At 32.6% G+C, this 22,532-nt stretch overlaps 1 protein-coding gene across 2 annotated transcripts in view; it reads left to right on the forward strand.

Moving 5' to 3' along the window:
• Window positions 1-1,712: 1,712 nt before the first annotated feature.
• The window catches only part of LOC143062949 (sodium-dependent proline transporter-like), a 55,132-nt gene continuing 34,312 nt past the window's right edge, over window positions 1,713-22,532 (forward strand). Inside the window, exon 1 of one of the 2 annotated variants that reach the window (XM_076234806.1) lies at window positions 1,713-1,729. The gene's annotated coding sequence lies outside the window, so the exon portion shown is untranslated. Of the gene's footprint in view, window positions 1,730-18,197; window positions 18,348-22,532 lie in introns of those variants that run through there. The other variant, XM_076234804.1, reaches the window with a different exon arrangement.

Raw genomic sequence — 22,532 nt, forward strand, 5'->3', positions numbered from 1 at the left:
TCAACATAATGACTATAAACGAGTCATATCATCACGATCATAGATGCATAGAACTTGATCATGTAAATGCAACAATGTTATTATATCAATTGAAATATAAAAAAACACGTATACATTTAAAACTTTTTACTACCAAACAGCATTCATTGTAACATACACATTACTGTAAATTTATATCTACATATTTATGATTTGAATCCCATGGGATTTTATTTTGTCCCATGGGATTTCTTTTTGTCCCATGGGACAACAAATATCCCATGGGACAACAAATATCCCATGGGACAACAAATATCCCATGGGACTACCATTATCCTATGGGACCAAAAAAAATCCCATGGGATAATGGTCAATCCCATGGGATTTTGCCCTGTCCCATGGGATATTGAAAATCTCATGTTTTTATAAATCAAATAGCAAATAAATATAATAGTAACAGTAGAAAACCAATGAAATGATTGAATCCAATGTAATTCCGCACCTTTTGGTTATATACATGACACTGTAGCTCTTATTTGAGGCGCAGCGGATTTGCAAATGAGTGTTTTGCAAATTAAAAGTGTCCAGTGTTTATCATATAATTAAAGAATAATTTGAACGTCTTCTTAGCATCAGATCTTTCACGATCTTCAAAAAAGCGGTACGTGATCTTTCACGATCAGAAAAATCAATTTTGTGTAAATATTTCTTTTTTTACCAAGTTTCAGATTATGTTTATACAAAATAACTGTGAGAACCATTTAATTCATTCAAATAAAATGCTCTTATTCGGATAAAAGTAGTTTATTGTTTTCGAATTGGTGAAAAAATTATGTTTGTTTACATTTTTTATGTCATTGAAATGTCGAGAAGCAATCTGCCTTTTGTTGTTATGTAAAAACTATATACTTTTAAAACTGGATTTTCTCACATACTGATCATAATGTTGAACCATTTTGACAGACAGTATTATTTTGTTGTAAATTTGTCTGTGTAATTAATTATATTTTTTTAGATTATTTAATGACCTTTGATATGTCTTCTCAATTAAATATCTTTCACGATCCGGTACCAGAGCTTTCGCGATCGTCTCGCAATACTTGACCACCGTTAGATATTCTTTCACGATCATTTTTCTCCTTAAACCGAATGACACCCGTGTTATTGACCCTTAATTAATAACTATCAAGTGTTTGTTTACTTGTTTGTTTATACTCAGCAGTTCGCTATTATGTATACTCAGCCATCCATTCTTTTTGAGTTGATTATGGTTAATGTGGGTAACAATATTACATTATATCAATATGTATTTTTCTTCTTTTGTAGATAAGATTTTGATTTTGTATTCTATTATATTATGTGCTTGGTTGTGTGCTTGCCTGCATTTATATTGAAGAACTTTAGATTAAACAGTTTTGAGCGTAAATGATATTTAAGGCTGCTACACCTGTAGACACACTCATGCTACTTATGTGTTGTTTTATCTCATCGAACAATTCATATTCGATTGAGCGTGGCGAATAAGAATATGATGACCTTTACTAATAAATTTATGTAAATGACTGATGAGTTTACACGGATCACGTAGTGATTTCCGCGCTTTTAGCACAATATTAGTACAATATTTCCGGATTTGTCCCCCTCACAAAATCTCGTTAGGCATTATAGTATTAATCTACTTTACTTGTCTGTTTCCTGTTATTGTTTTCAATTAAAGATTAGAAAACTGACGCTACACGATTTGTTCAAGGTGAGAATATATGAAACTTTTGAACATAAAACATAGCATGAAATATTGAAACAAATACAAATTTATTATCAGTCTATGGAAGAAGCGAATCGATATAAACTTTTCTTATATCAACGAGCGATATTGTCTTATATCAACGAGTTGTATTGTGGGAAATTTCAGACGAATGTTAGCATTTGTAAGAAGAAAGGCAGATTTCTCGGTATAAAGTAATGACTCTTCTTAAAACTGGGTGACATTTAACACGACATACGTCTGCTGTATAATTTCCATGAATTATTTTATGTAATAACAAGCAAGGTGTATTTAAACGAGAAAATTAAATTGTTGAATAAATGAAACATAGATGCACGATTATGTTTTGTAGATGTATACATTCAATAAATATCATGTAGCAATTTCAGTGGAATGCAATTGAGATGAATTCAATTGTTTGCTAAGCCAAAATCACCTATAAGTCAAAGATACTGCTATATTTTATTATATCAATGCGATGTTTGTCTTATATCATAGCGATGTGTTTTTAATATCAACATTTTATGAATGCGATACTTTTCTAATATAACTGCTATAGTTTTCTAATATAAAATGAATACGATGACACGTTACAATGCATGTCAAGAAAACTGCAAACATGGTTTACGCGACTAATTCTATTTGAATGATGCAATGGCGGAATTTAAATGCAGTTGTAAATAGTCTACCGACCTATTAGATTCTAATATGGGTCCAGTGGCGGATCCAAAAGGGGGGGGGGGTGTTCCTGGGTTAGAAACCCCCTTTTTTGGCCGATCAATGCATTTGAATGGGGACATAAGGTTGGAACCCCGACCCGCCCCCTCCCTTTGAAAACGGCTGGATCCGCCCTTGAGGTCACACTGCTATAGTCTATCGCCATTGGTAATATCGAAAAAGACAAAAATATCATTACTTAAAAGAAAAACAAATTCATTCAAACAATCCAATCCAACACAGCTCCAAATTACAATGAATATTCGAAATGGTAAAATAGATATTCCAAACAAATAAAAATGTACACAAATCTTGTCAACCATCCAACTTGTTTAACCCCGCCGCAATTTTGCGCCTGTCCCAAGTCAGGAGCCTTTGGCCTTTGTTAGTCTTGTATTATTTTTATTTTAAGTTTCTTGTGTGCAATTTGTAGTTTAGTATGGCGTTCATTATCACTGAACTAGTATATATATTTGTTTAGGGGCCAGCTGAAGGACGCCTCCGGGTGCGGGTATTTATCGCTGCACTGAAGACCTGTTGGTCACCTTCTGCTGTTGTCTGCTCTATGGTCGGGTTGTTGTCTCTTTGACACATTCCCCATTTCCATTCTCAATTTTAAATGCTGATGTCCCGAACTTTGAAGATGCCAACTGAGTAGCCTCAGACTATAAATTGAACAACTTCAGATACAACGAAAATCAAAAATTTTGTCAGACAGAAAATGTATTTATTATTAACATAGAAAAAAATATTGAGAAGGAAAACAGTTTTTTTTTTATATATCAAAGACTTTTCACGTGGATAAATCGATATCTCTATGAACATAATCAGCTCGTCGCGTGGACACTCTTTTACATCCGATGACCGTGAGGGCATTCCGATGTAGTGTTGCCACAGAGATTTGACTTTCGTTTTTGACTATTAACCGATCGTATAAATACGCGAACATTTCTAAGTGCAAAATAACAATCCGTTTTGCTTGTTATAGATTCATTTCTTCAATAAATACTAAAAAAAAATGTTTAGAAAACAAATAAATAAGATGTAAATGTCTGTTGACTTTAGAAATGTGTATACATCTTTTTCTATATTTATAAATTTAGATCGTTCAGTGCTGTTTATTTGGAATTTTTATTGACGTAATCGTTCTTGTACCATCATAACTGTCGTTACCGTTAAAGCTTTAGAAGTGTGCTGGTTATTCAGCACCCAAATGACGTTTTTGCAGGACTGGAAAGAAGTTATTTTTAAGGGGACATTTTAAAGATTTATAGATATAAGAAGATAGTGCATGAGTTTGAATAAGACAACTTTCAATCAAAGTAATATTTTTTTCAAGTAAATCATTATAGATCAAAGTTGGGCCATAAACAAGGAGCCTTGGCTCACAGCGAACACCACACTATATAGGAACCAAACAATTACTAGTGTTAAACCATTCAGGAAAACCAACGGTCTAATTTGTAAAAAAAGGAGATTCAATAGTGCATGTCAGATTTTGTCGAATCAATCTGAACGAGGACAGTATAATTCATCTTTGTCACAAGTTAGTTTCATTGTTATCATTAAAGAAAGTCTAGATCTTCCATGCGTGCGTGCGAGCATATCAGATATATATTAATTATTGTGGTGCGATCATTATAAAAACTAAATGTTATATATGTGAACAATAATTTTGATACTTAGCTATTTGATTACGACATTGTTTATTAAACCCCATCGGTACTGGCATTTTCAAATTTTGAAAATGGTGGATTGAACCTGGTTTTATAGCGTTAAACCTCTCACGTGTATGACAGTCTCGTCAATTTCTGTCATATTTACAACGATGCGTGAACAAAACAGACATAATAGGTAAAATTGTCAAAATATGGGTACATCATTAAAATAGTAATACTAATAAGTTCTAATATTGATAAAAGAAAAACACCGCTATGATATTTAAAAGTATCGCATTGATATTAGAACTAATAGCATTTGTATATTTGTGTTTATAAGAAAAACACAGCACTTCAAATTTTACACGGACATAAACGTTTGCTTCTTACTAACTTCTGAATGTATATTTAGACTCAATTGATGTTTATATATGAACAATAAGTTTTAAAGTTAGTATTTTCTTAATTTTTCGTTGCCGAAAACAACATTTCCGCATGGAATGTCTGCATATTTACAATTGATATTAGACAATACCGCTATGTGATATAAGAAAAGTTTTTATCGATTCGCTTCTTCCATAGACTGTAAATTTTGTAAACAAAAAAAAAATAAGTCAAAGAATGTAAGGTTGGCGTGACTGAATATCTTTCAATTACTGCGACCATTACTCGAGACGGGTTTTGTCTCGCTACGACGAAGTCGAAAAATTGAAAATTAGCCGTGCTGTTTCCGGAGGCGGCGCCAACAATGTATAAATTTGTGATTTGATCAGTTTATGGGGGACCACTGTTGGTATGTCACTAATATTTGGTATTCAGTTTTATTATCATTGGCACATCATGTTTTCATGGAGTTTATTCGTCCGCTCATCATCATGGTTCAATGACTTTGATTCGTTTGAAACTTTTGCATAGTTTATAGGCTTACGTTTGTGTTTGGGTTGGTTTGAAAGGTTCCACTAAGTCTATGGTATTTGGTTTTACATTTTTATAGCGATCGTATTTCTCATTTGCGTACACCTTTCAGAAGTGGTTCATTGACTTTGGGCGCATTCTATTCTAACACAAACGATGCAAACGGGTAAGCGCGCACATATTTTTATCATTTGTTTCTAACATACGTTTGCAAAGTTTACCTAAACTTTGACAAACTATACACTCGCTAAAGATGCGTCTACAGTTTGTCGTTCATCGTTTGTTAGTACAAACGCTTCATTATGTTTCTAACTTCAGCCTGATTAAACGATGTATTTGTTTCAACTTTTGTATTAATCCTGTTTACCAACAACATGTGCATGCATTATTGATTGTTCAAACAGGGTCTGTAAATATTAATACTAAGGAAACGCTGTATTTGTTTCTACTTTTGTACCGTTTAGCAAACGATAACAAACGGTACACAACGTTTACAAAATTTTGGTTTGAAAGAAATGCACCCTTTGAGTGCATTTCTTTCTAAGTATGTTTTGTTAACGTTGTGTGCCGTTTTTTGTAGTTTATTAAACGTTACAAAAGTTGAAACAAATGCATCGTTTAATAAGTTTTTACTTACCCTGTTTGGACTGTCAAAATATGGAACGCCACGACTGCCTTATGTTAATAATCAGCATTATACGCAGTGTTCACAGCATTATATGAAGTGATCACAGCATTATATGTAGTGCTCACAACATTATATGATGTGATCACAGCATTATATGCAGTGCTCACAGCATTATATTAAGTGCTCACAGCATTATATTAAGTGCTCACAACATTATATTAAGTGCTCACAGCTTTATATTAAGTGCTCACAACATTATATTAAGTGCTCACAGCATTATATGCAGTGCTCACAACATTATATTAAGTGCTCACAACATTATATTAAGTGCTCACAGCATTATATTAAGTGCTCACAACATTATATTAAGTGCTCACAGCATTATATGCAGTGCTCACAACATTATATTAAGTGCTCACAACATTATATTAAGTGCTCACAGCATTATATTAAGTGCTCACAACATAATATTAAGTGCTCACAGCATTATATGCAGTGCTCACAACATTATATTAAGTGCTCACAACATTATATTAAGTGTTCACAACATTATACGTTTTTTGTTGTATGATGAGATTGATGTATGATGAGATTTATGAATGATGAGATCATTCGGTAAACTTCGTTTTTAGCGGAAATTACCGAATCCATAATTGGTAAATTACGGTAAATCAATGCCCAGCAAACAAATTTAAACAGTTATTATTATATATGTGATCATTTAAGGCAGTATCCAATATTTAAAACGGATTGAAATAAGTAAATTAAGAAGTATGATCAATTTAACCCAAGTTTATTCCACACCAGGGCATTTTAAACTTATTTTGAGGATTAGTTTCACCATATTCACAAATTAATATGTATATATATTTACTAGAACACATCCGTGATATCGCGGGTCTGTGACTGAATTAAAGAATATAACTATGCGTAAGCCTTATTTGAGTATTGGTATTGTCATCTGATAAAGTCATGCCGATTGTAAGATGAAGTTTTTTCTGCTTTTAACATCTTTCTGTTTGAATCCGTCGACCTGGAACTTGTCAATTTAATATTGGTATTATTGATTTTGTTTGGAAAACAAAAGTCTCTGGAAAGGAGTATTTTTTAATCAACAGTTTTGTCCTTTATGAGTTATGAATAAAATTGAATCTTTGATTCGCTGTTTTACGTCTAACAAATTGAAAACTGTACATGTTGTACCTATACGCATTATTGTAAGTCCAGATTTTTATTATTCGTATTGTCATCTTAGAAAGTCATACTGATTTTAAAAGTACTACAATCGGGAACAATGTGACAATGATTGAATTAAGTAGTTTCAACCCTGTGATTACGACCCGTGTATATAGCAAAATCTTAAATACAGCGTTGCGTGGTACTCCTGTCAGATGCGGAACGTACAGATAATGTAATAGTTAACAGGTGAATATATTATTGGTATCTATTCGACCCCGAACTTCTTAATTATTGGCAATATTAATTATGTGGAAAACAAAAGGGTCTGGAGTGATGTTATTTTTAATCAACAGCATGGTACTATATTAGTTATATATACTCTCAGATCAGTCTTTTTATTGGAATATACAAGTACCCGCCCACATGCACGTTCACTCTATTTTCTTGTTAGATCATATGTATTTATATTTGTACCAATCTAATGAGTTAATATAAAAAAAAAAGATGTGGTATGATTGCCAATGAGACAACTATCCACAAAATACCAAAATGACACAAACATTAACAACTATAGGTCACCGTACGGCCTTCAACAATGAGCAAAGCCCATACCGCATAGTCAGCTATAAAAGGCCCCGATACGACCATGTAAAACAATTCAAACGAGAAAACTAACAAGCCTTTTACAACTGATTTTCATAGTTCGTTCTTATGTTGTTCTGTTACGCCACTGTCCCAGGTTAGAGGGAGGATACCAACATCCCGCTAACATGTTAAAACCCGCCACATTTTGCATATATGTGGCCGTCCCAAATCAGGAGGAGCCTTTATTTCAGTGGTTGTCGTTTGTTAATTAATGTGTTATATATACATGTTAATTTTTCAATCGTTTGTTTGTACATAAATTAGGAATATTTTTCGTTTATCATTTCGGGGCCTTCTATAGCTGACTATCCGGTATGGGCTTTCCTCATTGTTGAAGGTCGTACTGTGGCCGTTTAGCTGTTTAAAATTTCTGTGATGTCATTTTGTCTCTTGTGGAAAGTTGTTTCATTGGCAAGCATACCACTTTTATATATATATGTACCGTGCAAACTGACGAACAAACGTAGTAAACGTTTTATTCATCCCCACAAACTCAATTTTCATAAGAGATGATAACTTTAAATGAATATGTTAAACAGGGTCTTGAAAGGGTAATTTTTTCTATGAAAGTTTAAATTTCTATATAAGACTGCTGATCATATTTAGAAGACAATCTTAGTACTTGCCGTGCTAAAAAGCTTGTAAAAAAATGGAATAATTGATGTAAAGTTATGTTGAACACCTACAGTGAAATGCTTTAAACTGCATTTTCCATATCTGTTAGATACTTATACATGTAAAAATGCAAAATTCTGAAAATCGATGCCAAAAATGACTCTATCATGACATATATAAGCTAGCGTAATATGGCACCTATGTGTTATAGAAAGCTGACTGTTTTATTTAAAAGGTAATTAAGCTTTTTAAAACTGAGTACGGACTATAAAGTGGCACCTTGCTAAATTTCTTCAGTAGGAAATGAACTCGAGAATATATCATACAAATTTTCCTTCGATATTTCATTAAATAAACTTTTTATTATTTAACTTAAATTTTGCCATTCGTATTTCTTACGACGAACAGAACTACTTCAATCATTCACCTCTCAGTTTCATCTTTTCCTTACTTATTTCAATCAGTTTTAAATATTGTATGCTACCTTATGATAACATGATTTTAATAACTTTTTAAATTTGTTTGCTGGGCATTACCGTTATTTACCAACTATGGATTCGGTAATCTCCGCTAAAAAACGAAGTTTACCGAATGATCTCATCATTCATAAATCTCATCATACATCAATCTCATCATACAACAACAAACGTATAATGTTGTGAACACTTAATATAATGTTGTGAGCACTTAATATAATGTTGTGAGCACTTAATATAATGTTGTGAGCACTTAATATAATGTTGTGAGCACTTCATATAATGTTGTGAACACTGCATATAATGCTGTGAGCACTGCATATAATGCTGTGATCACTTCATATAATGTTGTGAGCACTACATATAATGCTGTGATCACTTCATATAATGCTGGGAACACTGCGTATAATGCTGATTATTAACATAAGGCAGTAGTGGCGTTCCATATCAAAACATTAACAAACTTATTACGCTGGAAAATAGATTCTGTACACACAGGACGTCGGTGCATCGATAGTTCTATTGTCAGTTCTTCATCTTCATCAGATGAACGTAAAATAGCAGCACAGAAAGAAATGAGGGCATATTACCTAGGATGCATTTATTTCTAACACAAACGATGCAAACGGGTAAGCGCGCACATATTTTGATCATTTGTTTCTAACATACGTTTGCAAAGTTTACATAAACTTTAACAAACTATGCACTCGCAAAAAATGCGTCTACAGTTTGTCGTTCATCGTTTGTAAGAACAAACGCTACAATTGATTTAAACTTCAGCCTGATTAAACGATGTATTTGTTTTTATGTTTGTAAAAAGTCTGTTTATGTTCATGTGCATGCATTATTGAAAGTTCAAACAGGGTCAGTAAACACTGATTGAACGATGTATTTGTTTCTACGTTTGTAGCGTTTAGAAAACAACAACAAACGCCACACAACGTTTACAAAATTTTGGTTAGAAAGAAATGCACTCTTAAAATACCTAAATTTGAGTAATAAATTATTGTTGAGATTGTTTTGAGTTATGACAATCAGGATTATACTTCTATTTTCTTTCGTCAGAATCAATTTTTTTTAGTGAGAAAAATATGAATAGATAATTGATTAAATGTTAAATAGAAAGATAGAATGAAATTCAAAACAGTGTGGCTGTGGCCATTGATTGACACATTAAATTCATCCATTGACTGGGACAATTTACATGAACGTTTGTCTGTAAGGACCACTGTTCACGACGTACCTACGATAGACATTTAAACTGTGGGGTCACCAAAGGTTTCTTAACGCCTTTAATTATAAAATAATTCAAAAAATTAATCAGGAATAACCTTTATGTTTTGATTTATATAATTGATATAAATCAAAACATCGTGTTATTTCTGATTAGTTTTTCGAATTACTTTATGAAAGTGTTGAGAACCTTTGGTGACCCCATGGTTTTAGTGTCTTTAAAAAGTACATAGTGAGCAGTGGTCGTTACATACAAACGTTCACCTAAATTGTCCCAGTCAATGGATGAACTTAATGTGTCAATCAATGGCCACAGCCACACTGTTTTGAATTTCATTCTATGCAGCATTTGTACTAACAAACGACGAACGACAAACTGTAGACGCTTTTTGAGCGAGTGTATAGTTTGTATAGTTTGTCAAAGTTCATGCCAACTTTGAAAACATATGGTACAAACAAATGATCTAAACGTGTGCTCACAGAACCGTTTGTATCGTTTGTGTTAGAAAGAAACGCACCCTTTGTATGTTTTGCATGGTTTACATGTATAATATCGAAATTATAAAATAACGAGACATGTCTCTGTGTCAACAGTTTATGTTTAATTTGTTATTGTGTTTTGCTGTCTATCATACCAGTTTAATACGGCGAAGTGCCTGTTTCTGTCTATTTTTTGAAAACAATTGAGCAACGAGTAAAATTATAGGTCTAATTTCCGGGTGAGAAATATTGAGGTCTAAGGGTAAAATTTACTTAAGTAAAATCCTTACGATAAGACCTGTTTTGAATTGATTTTAGTTTCTGATGCATGATTTTTGTTAATTGTTTTTAACTAGATTTCAGTGACTGCAGGGGCGGATGCAGGAATTTTCGAAAGGGGGGTGCTAACCCAGGGAACCCAGGGCAAAGGGGGGGGGGGTGCAAAACATATGTCCCGATACAAATGCATTGATCGGCAAAAATAAAGGGGGGTGCGCACCCCCGGAACCCCCCCCCCCCCCCCCGGATCCGCCACTGGACTGCGAGTACTCTCAAATCGTTCTGTTGTGTTAATTTGACCTGTTGACACAATTTCTAATGAATTTCTGTAATTCAATGTCTACCTATTTGGTGTTGGATCTCGTCTCACTATGTTAAACATGTATGACAAAAAATTCACTTCTATGTTCGTACGCTGTTTGTTTACTTCCGTACACTTAACAACAAAATGGTAATATTTAGATTCACATCAGTTTAACTTTTGGATTATTCAGGGAAGATGAGTTTTTATGTGACTTGCTGCAAGACAGATTTTTGACTCCATTCATATGTGTTACTATCTGAGTGAACAGTGTCAGTTCTTTGATCAGGGGCTACTTACAAATTAAAACATAATCAGTTGCCTAATCGTTATGCAATATTGCAATGCTTATTGTAATATAGTAGCTGAATGCAAAAATGAATATAATTAAAAGTGAAAAGATTGGTGTAACATGTAATAACAATATAACAAAATACTTATACGTTATGAAAGTTTAATAAACAAACTTTTTAAGTATAACTTAAAGGGGCTTGTGATTAAAAAATCACATTGGACTTTCTTGAAAATACTTTCCCAAACTCTGTCGTCTGCTAAACAGGTTACAAAAAACCTCAGGTGTGAATCCGGGATATTAAAAAAGGGAGCCCCTGGCATGCAAAAGTTTGGAGTGATACGTGTAAACTTTCTAAGCATTTATCAACTCAAGATGAAGCTTCTCAAGAGGCGTTGCCTGGCCTCATCCCCTCTCATAGGTCCGGCTCTATCGTTTACAATGTCGTGTTCGTGTTCTTATATTTTGATTTGGGGTCTTCGATTATAATACGCGTATAAAAGTTCATTTTTTTCCTCAATTGTAGTTTGAACATATTCTCTCGATACTTTTTACAATAATCAGGTGACACCATACTTGATGGTTTACCTAAAAAGTGGCTGAGGGGCACCATTTTACAAGTAACAAAGAAGCAAAAACAATATTATATAGTCATATAGACTAGAAGTAAGCCAACAACATCATGAATTCTCATTTTCTGTTTTCAAAATTTTTTTTTCAAGGAAAAAGTGGGAAGGTTTGCGAGGGAGGGGACATAGTTTTGCGCCAAAGTGGAAGGCGGATAATTGTTCTAAGATAAGCTTGGATATTCTCAACGTGACAAAATAGCAACTAAGTTTTCAAATGTAGGTCTCCTATTAAAGTACAAAATTAATATAAATCCATTGAGATTATGTCAGCTAGAGACCCATTTACATATCCTACAGAAAAAAAGAACCAAGCAAAACATCATAGTGCTCTATATCTAAATTGTATATATAATCAATCTTTATTCAATAGATATATAAGAAGATACGGTATGAGTGTCAATGAGACAACTCTCCATCCAAATCACAATTTGTAAAAGTAAATCAAAGTTGGTCAAAGTACGTTTAAACATGAAGTTAATATCAAATCAAAGATATTAAATTATTGAGGTATATCAAATTCATGATATAATACTATTCATACTTTAACCGTTGGCATATTGAAATAAAATACATAGCTCTGTGCCAGTGCTCTGCGTCTACCATTTTATTTATGTATATGTATTTTATGAAATGTAAGCACTTTACATGTAAATATTTTTTTTACTTGTTTATACTCGTGTTTTCGGACTTTGTATACCAACTACACTGCCTCGCTGGGTGTCCACATTTCCAATACATAAATAGTTTGTTGTTGTTTGCATAAGCTACATTTGACAGATTTATAAATTAATTGTCAAATATGACCGACACTGACCCGGAAAAAATGACATTGTGTGAAACTGGAAAAATTTGAACACGCACACATATTTATATATGTTACAGTGAATTTGTATAATCAGTGATTATGTAGAATCCCTAAAATTTTCAGAGATTATGTAGAATCACTGGCTAGTTTAGGGATTATATATAATCACTAAAATTTTCAGGGATTATGTATAATCATTAGAAAAAACGTCAGGGATTATACATAATAACTGAAATGAAGAAAAAGTTTTATTTATAAAGAAAATGAATAAAATTGAAATTATTTATTCTATAAAAATCACATAGAAACATCATTATAAAGTAACATAAATTGTAAAATGTTAAGCACAATATATCAAAATGATAACCCATTTTTTTTTAAATGTTAGGCACACTACATGAAAATGTGAAAAACAATATATCAAAATAATATGCTTCACATCTGTTATTACCACAATATCCACATTTTAGAAAATCTTTTCCTGCACATATAGAATCAGATTTTAACGACACGCCTAAGTGAAATAAAGTGTTCAGTAAAACATCTGAAGGTACCCCCCAAGAAAAGATGGCAATTTGCAACCTTGAACCGGTTCGAGCAAGAAAGATACCATGTTTTGTAGTCAGGTGATATCCTTTTTCAGACTTTTTTTTAAACAATTGTCATTATGTTTTTCGGGTTTCCTTTTCCTTTTTTACCATGTGGAATTGCTATGAGAATATAACACCAAATGCAAGCTTCCTCTAACATTTGTTTCTATGAGTCAATCCTAAGTTTTGCCTGTTTTTCCTACATTTAGATGCCTAAGTTCTCACAGTTTGAATGTCTTGTTCATTTAAACAACAAAAAAAAAAAAAAAAAAAAAAAACACACAAAACAGATGTTCCATAATCTTCTATACCATTTGCTTTACATGTATCACAAATAACATGCTTTGTGGTTTAAAAATAGAGCATAAATAAGGCTGTTAGTTTTCTCGTTTGAATTGTTTTACATTGTCATTTCGGGGCCTTTTATAGCTGACTATGTGGTATGGGCTTTGCTCATTGTTGAATCCATACGGTGACCTATAGATGTTAATTTCTGTGTCATGTTGGTCTCTTGTTGACAGCTGTCTCATTGGCAATAACACCACATCTTCTTTTTTTACCTGAATATTCATTTGACGCTGGCTTTTGATAAACAAACAATACATGTAAAGCTATTGCTATAAAGGGAATGTTGATATTATTAATTTTGAAGTCTTCAACTTTATCTCGAAACCCTGTGTTGGTTATATCTTTTAGATCGATCATCCTCTGTGTTTAAAAGCAAAATTATTTCATCTGGCAAGGTCTATATTATTTTTTTTTATCAAACAAAGGATCATTAAATTATTCATAACTCCTGAAATCATATTAGGGAATTTGTAGAATAATTATTAAAAAGTTCAGTGATTATGTAAAATCACTGGTCATTTTCAGGAATTATATATAATTACTAATGGTTTTAGTGATTCTACATATTCCCTGAAAAATCAGGGATTCTACATAATCCCTGATTATACAAATTCACTGTAACATATGTTACAGTACTAGGGAATTTGTATAATCAGGGATTATGTAGAATCCCTAAAATTTTCAGGGATTATGTATAATCACTGGTTAGTTTAGGGATCATATATAATCACTAAAACTTTCAGGGATTATGTGTACATGGTGTAAGACTATACAAATCCTTGCTGGAACCACTAGTGTAATTGGTTTGAGATATTATATTTGAAGCTTTTAATTATTGATAATCCCTGAAATCATATTAGGGAATTTGTAGAATAATAATTAAAATTATCAGTAATTATATAAAATCACTGGTTATTTTCAGGGAATCTATATAATCACTAATGATTTTAGTGATTCTACATAATCCCTGAAAAATCAGGAATTCTACATAATCCCTGATTATACAAATTCACTGTAACATATGTGATTATGATATTTCCAAACTTATTGGGATACCTACTCTAAAATTGCCTAATTGCATAGTTTCCATTACCTACTGAAACAAAACGCTTAACATATTTCATGTATTTGTTGAAATAAAAATCTTTTTGAATATTATCATCAGGATATTCTGTACCATGTGTACTGAATGGCGACTTTTTGATTACCAAAAACACTGAATTATTATTTTTAAACAGTATTAAAGAAAAGAAATATTCTGACTAACTAGGTCAAATTTTCGAAGAGTTCCAGGTTCGTGATCAATTACTGCTATGACATGAGTTTTGAACGTGATAGAACAATCGACCGTTGCAGACGGTTCCTAGTATAAATGATGTTGTTTTTTTTGCCCTTAATAACTTACACTTCCACCTTTTAGATGTATTAAATCTGGGACATAATATATCAATTAAGCACAAACGTACCAGATTAAATACAGTGCTTTAACTTGCACTTTTAGAAAAAAATCTAGTTTAAACTTGTTGTAATGAATTTCGAAGTTAGTGTAATCAATCTCATCATAGAAACAAAGATTAAACAATTGTACGGCAGACGACCTACAAAAGATAAAACGTGTCTCAATGAAAGCTGAAGATAGCTTTTTATATTTTTATTGTAAACGGGATATATGTGCATGTCTATATACCTCATGTCATGCACTTTTAAGTGGTTTACAAATTTACCATAGACAAATACATCTTCTTTATTTAAATGATCAGACTGATTCCCTTAATTAGACACTTTTCATTCTTATTGAGGCTAAGATATATTAGAGTTCCTGACACATTCATGAAGTGAGCTGTATTCTGAACCGTCAACCTCGTGAACTATTATTATGGAATTACTGAATGATTTGAAAGCGCTTTTAGCCACCATGAAGTTAGAAGGAAAATAACCTGAGTGGAAATTTACTGCCAGTTCTGTCCATGTTACAGTCAAACTCACCTTGATCAAGGCTAAGGACCCGGACACTATATCCAGGAAACCTAAGCCGGCCCTTGAAAGGAAATACAAGCCTCCATCTACCAGGAGACGAAATGCCGAGCGTTTCACCCAGTGGATGGACTTAAAAAAAAAAAGAAACAGTTGCTTCCGCTGCAAACCCTGAACCTATCATCAGTACAAGCGTAGATAACATCTGTCAGACGCAAGCAAGGGATACAGTTATTGATATACAACTTTCACGAACAAAACATCGCGGAGAACCAGAGGGACTTAACATCAAGACGGACATTGTCACTAGTCCGTACAACTCTCAAAAGGCATGCCATCGCCGGTAATTTTATACTCCAACCAAACCTAGAAGTAAGCGTTGTATAGGATAAACTTCACAGAGGGTTTTGACATCGATGGCCCCGACCTACTTCGCACACCATCACATACATGGCCAATATCCTTGCCAGATCCAGAGGCCATTCGAACTGACTTCGCCTTACTAGAACGGCCAGACACTCCGTACCAATCTCAACCACCAGGTCGGAGCATGATGGAAGGGAAAGGAACAGCAGATCCAACACTGCAAGAATAGTTTATTGTAGTCCGCAATATCTATTTAGATAGCCGGACGTTAAAACCCAACATCAACATCATCATCATTCATGAAGTCAAAAGCGTTTGATATCATATATGAAGCGAGACCGTTCTTTTATTGACTTGTTACAACTTAACAAAAATACGTTGATTTTTTTACGAATATACTTTTTCAAGTTGTAACGGAATGCGTTTGGACATTATAACTTTACTATAGAATGTTGAGATAGTCTTTATGCTTGTATTATATCTTTAAGAAATATTATGATCATTTTATATATTGTTAATTATTAACGATTTGTGCCTTTCGAATTCATTAAATTAATATACTTCTCAGTTCATGTCGGCCATACCTTACGACAAGTTTTGGCACCTCTTTAACTCTATTTTATATCAATTAGGTAGCACGGCAGTATTTTTCACAGTCGGAAACCCGGTTGAAATAGAACAAAAGAATCGAAGCTCTTTGTTAGAGAAGGCGATAAATGCTTACTGTAATGTTTACTATAGTGACAAAAATTTTAAAAGTTAGTAGAAACAAACAAAATTACCATTTTCTTCTAAATTAAGAAGTGTTTTATTTTAAAAACACCATTTGCATAAGTTTTCAATTTATTTAGTACATAGTTAAGCAGAACAATTAGATATCAAGTCGACGGCATGGGTATCTTTCAAGTTGGATGTAGAAAATGCATAACCTCCGAATTTTAAAAAAAAAAATACCACGGACGTAAAACATATCAATCTATTAGTCCAGTAATTTTCGTGTCTGCCCTTCCATTATGTGACTTAAGAAAAAATTCCAAAAATGGGTAACAATTGTATCGAAAAAAAAAGGAAATCGAGTGCACCTTTTTATGTTAGGGTGTGTTTGAGTTGAATATTTTGTCTTGATATTGTAGAGACAAGAATATTTCATACATCATGTCACTTCAGATTCTATCATTTTTATATATCAAAGCTACAGGTTGACTTTATAACATAAAAAAATCACAGTACTAAAAGATGAAATATATGGGTCAAGTGAAATACCTATCTAATGAATCACAAAAACAGAGAAGGTGTGTTCGAATAGCTATTTTTTACTGAAAATACTTGACGACAGTCTTTCAAGTTGGATGATGAAAATGCATATCTTCGAAAAATTATAATTTTTTGTGTGTGAAAACTAGGGTTTATAGTCTTCAACCACTAAAAAAATCTAGTCTGCCCTTCCACGAATTATTTAATTAGAATTTTTTAACATGTTTATGAATTTTCGAAAATTCCACCTGACAACCGATCAGACAATAGTTTTAAGTTGAATCAATGCAGACAAGATCATTAACTGATGCTCATTAGCTAGTTGATACATTTGTCTTTTAAAATACAACTGACATATAAGGATCGTAATGGTGCAATGTGGATAAATTTATCGATTTCCGAGAGCAAAATTGGCAGCGCGTCATCCCTACAATGGCTTCCATTTCTACGATTGTGAAAATGAACTGGCGTAATGGGGAGATAATTTTGACGAAGTAGAATCCTGACTGTTCAGTAAAATGGAGGGTATTAAATAGCAAACTGAATGACATTGACTTTAAATAGTAAGATAAAGCAAACGAAAAACCACATTAGAGTACAGATAGAAAAGAAGAAAATTGAATTAGATAAACTACTTGAAAGAGATTTAATCTTATTAAAATACAATACCTACTAAAGCCGTAACACTATATAACATTCGTAAAACTGTATTGTAAAAAAGTTTTATTTATTTAAGTCAAATATCATATATAAGTTGATTTATATGACAATAAAGTTTGAATTGAATTATTGACTGCTCCTATGTTATACATACTACATGGTGAGGTTATATTGATACGAAGAAGGTTTGCATATAAAATATGTTCATTAGAAAATGTGACGGTCAATGAATGTCAATGTTAGCTTAAAGTTTTAATTTGGATAAAAGCATTCGGAACTCGATATTAAAGTATGGTAACTATCCTATGTATATCTATATAATTTGACGTTTCTCCCTCACAATGACATTTTTACCTTCATGAGCCTGAACATGTCGTAGCGGGTCACATATGATTACCCCGACTGATCAACAACATAAGGTTATTGTTGCCTTTCGGAACAGTGTAGTCTTAATTTGAACTTCAGTGTATGAAGATCATTTTTGGTGTTCATGTACATATTTATATGTGGGATTAAAAAAAATTAGCAGACCAATAAGGCATAAAAGAGAGAGAGAGAGGTATGAATATCTTTAAACAAATTTAATTAACGTGTATATGGACCTTTTACGTATTCTAGTACTAGTATATAAATAAATATCAGTGTTAAAATAATGTGTACTTTATAATCATCTGAAACTGTTTATACTGTATTATTTTACATAAAGAGCATTTGAAATGTTCCGAACAGTTTAATTTTAGAGGAAAAATAAACCAAGAAAAAATAATGGCATATAATGGGATCTCGCTAACATGTTTAACCCCGCCACATTATGTATGTATGTGCCTGTCCCAAGTCAGGAGCCTGTAATTCAGTGGTTGTCGTTTGTATATGTGTTACATATTTGTTTTTCGTTCATTTTTGATATAAATAAGGCTGTTAGTTTTCTCGTTTGAATTGTTTCACATTGTCATTTCGGTGCCATTTATAGCTGACTACGTGGTATGGGTTTTGCTCATTGTTGAAGGCCGTACGGTGACCTATAGTTCATAATTTCTGCGTCATTTTGGTCTCTTGTGGACAGTTGTCTCATTGGCAATCAAACCACATCTTCTTTTTTATATATAGGATGTACCGAAACTACAGAATAGATCTAAACAACTTTGGTTGGCCAAGGCGAACATTTTCCCCAGAACCATAACGAAAAGAAAAAAAAAAGAAATGAGTTTCGATACTTACCATAGTATGTAAGATTTGAAATAATATAGATTCGCTTAGTTTCAAAAATGAACAAATAAAAATGTTGTTTGTTTGTTCGTTTGTTCTGTTTGGTTTGTTTTTGTTTTTGTTTTTAATTACAAGAGGATAGGATGTCCCTACGAACAAAGGTGGTAATTATAACATGATCATGAACAGACATTTTCTCGTGACAAGCTATATATTATCTTTAAGGATGCACTTAGGTGATCTAAGGTAAAATTAAATAAATCAAGAATTCAAAATTAATACTGTAAGCTGGAAGAGTATTAGTAAAGGATCAAAATAAGCTAAAAATATTGATAAGTCATTGAGCTCCTTTTCGATTTATAAATAAGGTGGGAAAAGGCTGACTCGGACTTTTACCTTATATTTGCATTGGTATTATTTGGGTCTCCAATCAAAAGAAAGAGAATAAAGAATCTGCCTAAATTTTGCCGAATTACCTTTTATGAGCTATTTTAAAGTCTTAATATGTTAAAGATAAAAAGGTGTTATGGGGCAAAATATTTTACTTTGTATGGAAAAACACCACGGAGTCCGGACATTTGACACTTAATCCAAAACCTCACCTAAGTACATCCTTAATTAGCCTAAATTTATCGAATTTTTGCTGTGGTTTTAGTCAAGCCGGTTAGGCATTTAGAATCAACACCCTCCCCTACTTTTGTAAAATATAGTGTTCATTTCTATTTTTTTTATATATAATTATGTCTTTTATATTTGAAGAGTAAAATTTAATATAAAAATATGATAACCAATGAGACAACTCTTCACAAGAGACCATATAATACAGAAATAAACAACTGTACGACCTTCAACAATTAGCAAAGCCCATACTGCATAGTCAGCTATAAAATGCCCCGAAATGACAAATGTATTTAACAATTCTAACGAGAAAACTAACGGCCTAATTTATGTACAAAACAATGAACGAAAAACAAATATATAACACAACAACAAACGACAACCATTGAATAACAAGCTCCAGACTTGAGACGGATACATATAGAGTGTGTTGGTGTTAAACATGTTAGCTGGATCCCAACCTCTTTCTTACCTTTATCTATGAGTTTGACTGTCCCTCTGATATCTTTCGCCCCTCTTCTGTGACAGTGGTGTAACAGTCCAACATAAAAAAAGCTAAACAAAATCAGTTGAAAAAGGCTTGCTGTTCGGTGTGAGCCAAGTCTCCGTGTTGAAGTGTTGACGACCGTACTTTGAACTATAATGGTTTACTTTTATAAATGTGAGTTGTCTCATTTGCACTCATGCCACATTCTCGTATATCTATTTACTCATCAGATGGATACAAAAAGAAAAACAACTAACAAAAATACAGTGGACGTGACCGGGTACTTGAACAATACGTACAGATCTGAGATTACTCGTATTACAGACAGCCACATTTTGTAGTTAGCTTCGGACGCATGAAATTTATATCGTGTTATTGTCATTTTTTTCAAAGCCAATAACTTCTTATAAAACATTCATTCATCTAAGACTAAATTATCAATCAGAACACATCCAACATCCAATTCAGTTTATAAGCAGTAGCTATACATTTAGTTCACAAAATACAATTTCATTTAGGATTTTTATATGATACATTTATCATATATAATATATTTTTAGATTTCATTTAGGGAAATATATCGGGTAAATAATTTTCATATCTTTTTTATCCATTCAATATGTAGATTATTTTTTTCTCTCAATTCAAACGATACGATAGCGTGCATGTAGTTGCCAGCAAAACTAGAAGCAAAGGCAAAGTGTTTTCTAAAAAAATACTTCAACATTTAAACATTATTTGATTGCAGCTTTCTTTTATTTTATTTTTTTATACTAACTTCATTTAAACATAATTATTTGGATTACATTTTCAAAAAGAGAGCAAAGAACTGATTGTATTGTAGTAAATGTAAATCATTTGAAATTTGTATTCAAATACTTTGTTGGAGACTACAAAGCGCCAATAGAATACAATAATATTGTATTGTATAACACACTTATCATTGTGCCAATGTTCAAAAAGACTAATGTTATTGTTATTTCAACAGATAGGTCATCTCTGAGAAGGTCACAATAACATGACCAAGTTTTGTTTCAGCGTGCACAGGATAAAGAGGCAAAAAGCCAATTTTACACATTGTACCTCCATGATCCTGGAAATCTTGTGGCTACTCGCATAACTGTTTTATCTAAAAAAAAAATCAGATATTCAACATAATTTTTTTTATATCATTTAAATCTGATGGAACAATCTTTTATCTTAAAAAAATTATATCTTTTCATCATTCTAAATAGGTTCCCACATTTGTTATACTATTAGTAGGGCGAACGGCTGTGTTGAACGATTGTACAAGTATCCGTTAACATATTTTTTTAACATGACAGCACAGCTATATTTAAACCAAATATTGCAAAAGGTATAAGATTATTTCAATCAATCGATAGACATAATTTTGTTTTGTATCATGATCTTGTTATGAGGGTCTAGGTTGGGGTCATTCTCTCCTTTATATTTAGCACCCCCCCCCCCACCCCCCATCCCCACACCCCATAATTCTCTATTCTTTATCTTTTTGTCATATTTTTCTCTATTTTTCACTCATCTTTTCGGACCATTTCGATTGTATTGGTCCATTGTTATTCTCTATTCTTTAAATAGGGAACACATCCAGATCCTCTGTTATCTATTGTCGAAACTAGAAAACGTTAGTTATATTCTACTTCAAGGAAACAATGAAACCAATATGTCACCCAGAGGTCATTATAAGGTCGTCAACAAATGATAAAATTGATGAATTGACCCTACCATATGTCATGCTCTAAATAGCCTTAAAGTTGGTCAAGTGGTGTATACATTTGACAGTTAACAAATATGACAATAATTAACAAATGTAGGCGAGAGAATGTGTCACAAATCGACAACATTTTACAAAGTATGAGAGAATAATATCACTGCGGAACCACACCACCAGACTACGAAAAACTAGTTCTGTCAATATAGATGTATTAATTGTATGTTAAATCTTGCACTTTGAAAAGGTTCAGTTCTTTATAAACATCTAAAACTCTTCTAGTTAATTAGGCATGTACAAAAACGTTGAGTGGAGTGGAGTGGTGGAGCGTTACTATAACAGCATAATTTTAATTTTTGAATATGATCTTAAAGTTTAAAGGATTATGCCATGAATCTGATGTGCTACATTTCGTGTGAATGACAAGATTCTTGAATATTGAAATGTGTAAAATTAATTGATCATCATCGAATAAAACAATATAATTTATTTATATTTATTTCCGAAGCACCTGAGATCACCCCCAGTTTTTTGGTGGGGTTCGTGTTGTTTATTCTTTAGTTTTCTATGTTGTGTCGTGTGTGCTGTTGCTTGTTTTTTTTTTTTTTTCATTTTTAGCCATGGCGTTGTCAGTTTGTTTTAGATTTATGAGTTTGACTGTCCCTTTGGTATCTTTCGTCCCTCTTTTATGTCAAACAGAC

Source organism: Mytilus galloprovincialis, chromosome 2, assembly GCF_965363235.1.
Source record: "Mytilus galloprovincialis chromosome 2, xbMytGall1.hap1.1, whole genome shotgun sequence".
Lineage (NCBI taxonomy): Eukaryota > Metazoa > Mollusca > Bivalvia > Mytilida > Mytilidae > Mytilus > Mytilus galloprovincialis.